Consider the following 8,207-nt stretch of genomic DNA (forward strand, 5'->3'; position numbering starts at 1 on the left):
TTTGGGGGACAGTTAGTCAGCAGTGTTTGGGGGACAGTTAGTCAGCAGTACTGGGTGGACAGTTAGTCAGCAGTGTTTGGGGGACAGTTAGTCAGCAATGTTTTGGGGACAGTTAGTCAGCAGTGTTTGGCGGACAGTTAGTCAGCAGTACTGGGTAGACAGTTAGTAAGCAGTGTTGGGTGGACAGTTAGTCAGCAGAACTGGGCAGACAGTTAGTCAGCAGTACTGGGTGGACAGTTAGTCAGCAGTGTTTGGGGGACAGTTAGTCAGCAGTACTGGGTAGACAGTTAGTCAGCAGTGTTGGGTGGACAGTTAGTCAGCAGTACTGGGTAGACAGTTAGTCAGCAGTGTTGGGTGGACAGTTAGTCAGCAGTGTTTGGGGGACAGTTAGTCAGCAGTGTTTGGGGGACAGTTAGTCAGCAGTACTGGGTGGACAGTTAGTCAGCAGTACTGGGTGGACAGTTAGTCAGCAGTACTGGGTGGACAGTTAGTCAGCAGTACTGGGTGGACAGGTAGTCAGCAGTACTGGGTGGACAGTTAGTCAGCAGTACCGGGTGGACAGTTATTCAGCAATGTTTGGCGGACAGTAAGTCAGCAGTGTTTGGGGGACAGTTAGTCAACAGTGTTTGGGGGACAGTTAGTCAGCAGTGTTTGGGGGACAGTTAGTCAACAGTGTTTGGGGGACAGTTAGTCAACAGTGTTTGGGGGACAGTTAGTCAACAGTGTTTGGGGGACAGTCAGTCAGCAGTGTTTGGGGGACAGTTAGTCAACAGTGTTTGGGGGACAGTCAGTCAGCAGTGTTTGGGGGACAGTTAGTCAACAGTGTTTGGGGGACAGTTAGTCAACAGTGTTTGGGGGACAGTTAGTCAACAGTGTTTGGGGGACAGTTAGTCAGCAGTGTTTGGGGGACAGTTAGTCAACAGTGTTTGGGGGACAGTCAGTCAGCAGTGTTTGGGGGACAGTTAGTCAGCAGTTCTGGGTGGACAGTTAGTCAGCAGTGTTTTGCAGACAGTTAGTCAGCAGTGTTTTGGGGACAGTTAGTCAGCAGTGTTTGGGGGACAGTTATTCAGCAGTACTGGGTGGACAGTTAGTCAGCAGTACTGGGTGGACAGTTAGTCAGCAGTACTGGATGGACTGTTAGTCAGCAGTACTGGGTGGACAGTAAGTCAGCAGTGTTTGGCGGACAGTTAGTCAGCAGTGTTTGGGGGACAGTTAGTCAGCAGTGTTTGGGGGACAGTTAGTCAGCAGTACTGGGTGGACAGTTAGTCAGCAGTACTGGGTGGACAGTTAGTCCGCAGTACTGGGTGGACAGTTTGTCAGCAGTACTTGGTGGACAGTTAGTCAGTAGTGTTTGGGGGACAGTAAGTCAGCAGTACTGGGTGGACAGTTAGTCAGCAGTACTGGGTGGACAGTTAGTCAGCAGTACTGGGTGGACAGTTAGTCAGCAGTGTTTGGGGGACAGTTAGTCAGCAGTGTTTGGGGGACAGTTATTCAGCAGTGTTTTGCAGACAGTTAGTCAGCAGTACTGGGTGGACAGTTAGTCAGCAGTGTTTGGGAGACAGTTATTCAGCAGTGTTTTGCAGACAGTTATTCAGCAGTACTGGGTGGACAGTTAGTCAGCAGTGTTTGGCGGACAGTTAATCAGCAGTGTTTGGGGGACAGTTAGTCAGCAGTGTTTTGCAGACAGTTAGTCAGCAGTGTTTTGGGGACAGTTAGTCAGCAGTGTTTGGGGGACAGTTATTCAGCAGTACTGGGTGGACAGTTAGTCAGCAGTACTGGGTGGACAGTTAGTCAGCAGTACTGGATGGACAGTTAGTCAGCAGTACTGGGTGGACAGTTAGTCAGCAGTGTTTGGCGGACAGTTAGTCAGCAGTGTTTGGGGGACAGTTAGTCAGCAGTGTTTGGGGGACAGTTAGTCAGCAGTACTGGGTGGACAGTTAGTCAGCAGTACTGGGTGGACAGTTAGTCAGCAGTACTGGGTGGACAGTTTGTCAGCAGTACTGGGTGGACAGTTAGTCAGCAGTGTTTGGGGGACAGTTAGTCAGCAGTACTGGGTGGACAGTTAGTCAGCAGTACTGGGTGGACAGTTAGTCAGCAGTACTTGGTGGACAGTTATTCAGCAGTGTTTGGGGGACAGTTAGTCAGCAGTGTTGTGGGGACAGTTATTCAGCAGTGTTTTGCAGACAGTTAGTCAGCAGTACTGGGTGGACAGTTAGTCAGCAGTGTTTGGGAGACAGTTATTCAGCAGTGTTTGGGGGACAGTTATTCAGCAGTACTGGGTGGACAGTTAGTCAGCAGTGTTTGGCGGACAGTTAATCAGCAGTGTTTGGGAGACAGTTATTGAGCAGTACTGGGTGGACAGTTAGTCAGCAGTACTGGGTGGGCAGTTAGTCAGCAGTGTTTTGCAGACAGTTAATCAGCAGTACTGGGTGGACAGTTAGTCAGAGGTACTGGATGGACTGTAAGTCAGCAGTACTAACAAAAGTGGGTCAGCAGTGTACGGTGGACAGTTAATCAGCAGTGTTTGGCGGACAGTTAGTCAGTAGTGTTTGGTGGACAGTTAGTCAGCAGTGTTTGGCGGACAGTAAGTCAGCAGTGTTTGGCGGACAGTTAGTCAGCAGTGTTTTGGGGGACAGTCAGTCAGCATTGTTTGGGGGACAGTTAGTCAGCAGTGTTTGGGGGACAGTTAGTCAGCAGTACTAACAGGACAGTGAGTCAGCAGTATTGGGCTGACAGTTAGTATGCAGTTTTAGGCGGACAGTTAGTCAGCAGTACTGGATGAACAGTTAGTCATCAGTACTGGGTGGACAGTTAGTCAGCAGTTTTTTGGGGACAGTTAGTCAGCAGTGTTTGGGGGACAGTTATTCAGCAGTACTGGGTGGACAGTTAGTCAGCAGTACTGGGTGGACAGTTAGTCAGCAGTGTTTTGCAGACAGTTAATCAGCAGTACTGGGTGGACAGTTAGTCAGAAGTACTGGATGGACTGTAAGTCAGCAGTACTAACACAAGTGGGTCAGCAGTGTACGGTGGACAGTTAGTCAGCAGTGTTTGGCGGACAGTTAGTCAGCAGTGTTTGGGGGACAGTTAGTCAGCAGTGTTTGGGGGACAGTTAGTCAGCAGTGTTTGGGGGACAGTTATTCAGCAATGTTTGGCAGACAGTTAGTCAGCATTGTTTGGGGGACAGTTAGTCAGCAGTGTTTGGGGGACAGTTAGTCAGCAGTACTAACAGGACAGTTAGTATGCAGTTTTAGGCGGACAGTTAGTCAGCAGTACTTGGTGGACAGTTAGTCAGAATTGCTGGGTGGACAGTTAGTCAGCAGTGCTGGGTGGACAGTTAGTCAGCAGTACTTGGTGGACAGTTATTCAGCAGTACTGGGTGGACAGTTAGTCAAAATTGCTGGGTGGACAGTTAGACAGCAGTACTGGATGAACAGTTAGTCAGCAGTACTGGATGGACAAAAATATCTGGTTGTATGCAACAGATTCTTTTGCCCAGTTAGTATGCAGTTTTAGGCGGACAGTTAGACAACAGTACTGGGTGGACAGTTGGGTAGCAGAGTTGGGCGGACAGTTAGTCAGCAGTACTGAGTGGACAGTTAGTCAGCAGTACTGGATGGACAGTTAGTCAGCAGTACTGGGTGGACAGTTAGTCAGCAGTACTGGATGGAGTGTTAGTCAGCCGTACTAACAGGACAGTGAGTCAGCAGGATTGGGCGGACAGTTAGTATGCAGTTTTGGGCTGACAGTTAGTCAGCAGTACTGAGTGGACAGTTAGTCAGCAGTACTGGGTGGGCAGTTAGTCAGCAGTACTGGGTGGACAGTTAGTCAGCAGTACTAACAGGACAGTGAGTCAGCAGTAATGGGCGGACAGTTAGTCAGCAGTGTTTAGCGGACAGTTAGGTAGCAGAGTTGGGCGGACAGTTAGTCAGCAGTACTGGGCGGACAGTAAGTCACCAGTGATGAGTGGACAGTTAGTCAGAATTGCTGGGTGGACAGTTAGTCAGCAGTACTGGATGGACAGTTAGTCAGCAGTACTGGATGGACAGTTTGTCAGCAGTACTAACAGGACAGTGAGTCAGGAGTGTTTGGCTGACAGTTAGTATGCAGTTTTAGGCGGACAGTTAGTCAACAGTACTGGAAAGACAGTTAGTCAGCAGTGTCTGGTGGACAGTAAGTCAGCAGTACTGGGTGGACAGTTAGTCAGCAGTACTGGATGGACTGTTTGTCAGCAGTACTAACAGGACAGTGAGTCAGCAGTGTTGGGCGGACAGTTAGTATGCAGTTTTGGGCGGACAGTTAGTCAACAGTACTGGGTGGACAGTTAGTCAGCAGTGTCTGGCGGACAGTCAGTCAGCAGTACTGGGTGGACAGTTAGTCAGCAGTACTGGATGGACTGTTTGTCAGCAGTACTGACAGGACAGTGAGTCAGCAGTGTTGGGCGGACAGTTAGTATGCAGTTTTGGGCTGACAGTTAGTGAGCAGTACTGAGTGGACAGTTAGTCAGCAGTACTGGGTGGACAGTTAGTCAGCAGTACTGGGTGGACAGTTAGTCAGCAGTACTGGGTGGACAGTTAGTCAGCAGTACTGGGTGGACAGTTAGTCAGCCGTACTGGATGAACAGTTAGTCAGCAGTACTGGATGGACAGTTAGTCAGCAGTACTGGGTGGACAGTTAGTCAGCAGTACTCGATGGAGTGTTAGTCAGCTGTACTAACAGGACAGTGAGTCAGCAGTGTTTGGGGGGCAGTTAGTCAGCAGTACTGGGTGGACAGTTAGTCAGCAGTACTGGGTGGACAGTTAGTCAGCAGTACTCGATGGAGTGTTAGTCAGCCGTACTAACAGGACAGTGAGTCAGCAGTGTTTGGGGGACAGTTAGTCAGCAGTGTTGGGTGGACAGTTAGTCAGCAGTACTGGGGGACAGTTAGTCAGCAGTGTTGGGTGGACAGTTTGTCAGAATTGCTGGGGGGGGGGGGGCAGTTAGTCAACAGTAATGGGTGAACAGTTTGTCAGCAGTAATGGGTAGACAGTTAGTCAGCAGTACTGGACGGACAGTTAGTCAGCAGTGTTGGGTGGACAGTTTGTCAGAATTGCTGGGGGGGGGGGGGGGCAGTTAGTCAACAGTAATGGGTGAACAGTTTGTCAGCAGTAATGGGTAGACAGTTAGTCAGCAGTACTGGACGGACAGTTAGTCAGCAGTGTTGGGCGGACAGTTAAGTCAGCAGTAATGGGTGGACAGTTAAGTCAGCAGTAATGGGTGGACAGTTAGTCCGCAGTACTGGACGGACAGTTAAGTCAGCAGTAATGGGTGGACAGTTAAGTCAGCAGTAATGGGTAGACAGTTAGTCAGCAGTACTGGACGGACAGTTAGTCAGCAGTGTTGGGCGGACAGTTAAGTCAGCAGTAATGGGTGGACAGTTAGTCAGCAGTACTGGGTGGACAGTTAATCAGCAGTAATGGGTGAACAGTTGGTCAGCAGAAATTGGTGGACAGTTAGTCAGCATTGCTGGGTGGACAGTTAGTCAGCAGCACTGAACGGACAGTTAGTCAGCATCATTGGGTGGACAGTTAGTTAGCAGTGTTGGGGGGGACAGTCAGCAGTGTTAGGCAGACAGTTAGTCAGCTGAGTTCGGTGGACAGTTAGTCAGCAGTGTTGGGCAGACAGTTAGTCAGCAGTACTGGACCATCAGACTTATTGTCAGCAGTACTGGGCAAAAAGTTACCCAGCAGTACTAGGTGGACTGAAGTTGGCATTGTTAGTCAGCAGTACTGGGCAGATAGTTGCTCAGCAGTACAAGGCAGAATGTTAGTCAGCGGTGTGGCAGACTGTAAATCAGCAGAACTGAGCTGACTATGAATCAGCAATGTTGGGCAGACAGTACTGGGTGGACAGTTGGCTATACTAGGCAGACTTTTAATCAGCAATACTGTGTCATCTGTATGTCAGCAGTACTGGGTGGACTGTGAATCAGCAGTGTTGGGCAGAATGCAAGTCGGCAGTTATGGGTTGCAGTTAGTAAGCAGTACTTAGTAGATTGTTAGTCAGACTATTAGTCAACAGTACTTGGTGGACGGTAAGTCAGCAGTACTTGGCAGACTGTTAGTCAGCAGTAATTGGTGGACAGTTAGTAAGCAGTGCTGGATGGACAATTAATTAGTAGTACTGGGCAGAATGTAAGTCAGAAGTGTTGGGCAAACTGTAAGTCAGCAGTACTGGGCAGACTGTTAGTCAGCATGATTGGTGGACAGTTAGTAAGTAGTGCTGGATGGACAGTTAATTAGCAGTACTAGGCAGAATGAAAATCAGCAGTATTTGGCAGAGTGTAAGCAAGCAGTATTGGGCAAACTGCAAGTCAGCAGTATTGGGCAAACTGCAAGTCAGCAGTATAGGGCAAAATGTTAGTCAGCAGTACTTGGCAAAATGTTAGCCAGCAGTACTGGGCAAACTGTAAGCCAGCAGTACTGGGCAGAACAGCAGTACTTGGCAAAATGTTAGTCAGCAGTACTTGGCAAAATGTTAGTCAGCAGTACTTGGCAAAATGTTAGTCAGCAGTACTGGGCAAAATGTAATCCAGCAGTACTGGGCAGAGTCAGCAGTACTGGGCAGAATGTTAGCCAGCAGTACTGGGCAAAATGTAAGCCAGCAGTACTGGGCAAACTGTAAGCCAGCAGTACTGGGCAGAATGTTAGCCAGCAGTACCAAGAAGAATGTAAGTCAGCAGTACTGGGCAGAATGTAAGTCAGCAGTCCTGGGCAGAATGTAAGTCAGCAATACTAAGCAGAATGTAAGTCAGCAGTACTGGGCAGAATGTAAGTCAGGAGTCCTGGGCAGAATGTAAGTCAGCAATACTGGGCAGAATGTTAGCCAGCAGTACTGGACAGAATGTAAGTCAGCAGTACTAAGCAGAATGTAAGTCAGCAGTCCTGGGCAGAATGTAAGTCAGCAGTACTGGGCAGAATGTAAGTCAGCAGTCCTGGGCAGAATGTAAGTCAGCAGTACTAAGCAGAATGTAAGTCAGCAGTACTGGGCAGAATGTAAGTCAGGAGTCCTGGGCAGAATGTAAGTCAGCAGTACTGGGCAGAATGTTAGCCAGCAGTACTGGACAGAATGTAAGTCAGCAGTACTAAGCAGAATGTAAGTCAGCAGTCCTGGGCAGAATGTAAGTCAGCAGTACTGGGCAGAATGTAAGTCAGCAGTACTGGGCAGAATGTTAGCCAGCAGTACTGGGCAGAATGTTAGCCAGCAGTACTGGACAGAATGTAAGTCAGCAGTACTAAGCAGAATGTAAGTCAGCAGTACTGGGCAGAATGTAAGCCAGCAGTACTGGACAGAATGTAAGCCAGCAGTACTGGACAGAATGTAAGTCAGCAGTACTGGGCAGAATGTAAGCCAGCAGTACTGGACAGAATGTAAGCCAGCAGTACTAAGCAGAATGTAAGTCAGCAGTCCTTGGCAGAATGTAAGTCAGCAGTACTGGGCAGAATGTAAGCCAGCAGTACTGGGCAGAATGTAAGTCAGCAGTACTGAGCAGAATGTAAGTCAGCAGTACTGGGCAGAATGTAAGTCAGCAGTACTGGGCAGAATGTAAGTCAGCAGTACTGAGCAGAATGTAAGTCAGCAGTCCTTGGCAGAATGTAAGTCAGCAGTACTGGGCAGAATGTAAGTCAGCAGTATTGGGCAGAATCTAAGCCAGCAGTACTGGGCAGAATGTAAGTCAGCAGTACTGGGCGGATGTACGTCAGCAGTACTGGACAGAATGTAAGTCAGCAGTACTGGGCAGAATGTAAGTCAGCAGTACTGAGCAGAATGTAAGTCAGCAGTACTGGGCAGAATGTAAGTCAGCAGTACTGGGCAGAATGTAAGTCAGCAGTACTGAGCAGAATGTAAGTCAGCAGTACTGGGCAGAATGTAAGTCAGCAGTATTGAGAAGAATGTAAGTCAGCAGTACTGGGCAGAATGTAAGTCAGCAGTACTGAGCAAAATGTAAGTCAGCAGTACTGGGCAGAATGTAAGTCAGCAGTACTGGGCAGAATGTAAGTCAGCAGTACTGGGCAGAATGTAAGTCAGCAGTGATGGACAGAATGTAAGTCAGCAGTACTGGGCAGAATGTAAGTCAGCAGTACTGGGCAGAATGTAAGTCAGCAGTACTGGACAGAATGTAAGCCAGCAGTATTGGGCAAACTGCAAGTCAGAAGTACTTAGATGCTGTA

Source organism: Mya arenaria, chromosome 6, assembly GCF_026914265.1.
Source record: "Mya arenaria isolate MELC-2E11 chromosome 6, ASM2691426v1".
In the NCBI taxonomy this organism is placed as follows: domain Eukaryota; kingdom Metazoa; phylum Mollusca; class Bivalvia; order Myida; family Myidae; genus Mya; species Mya arenaria.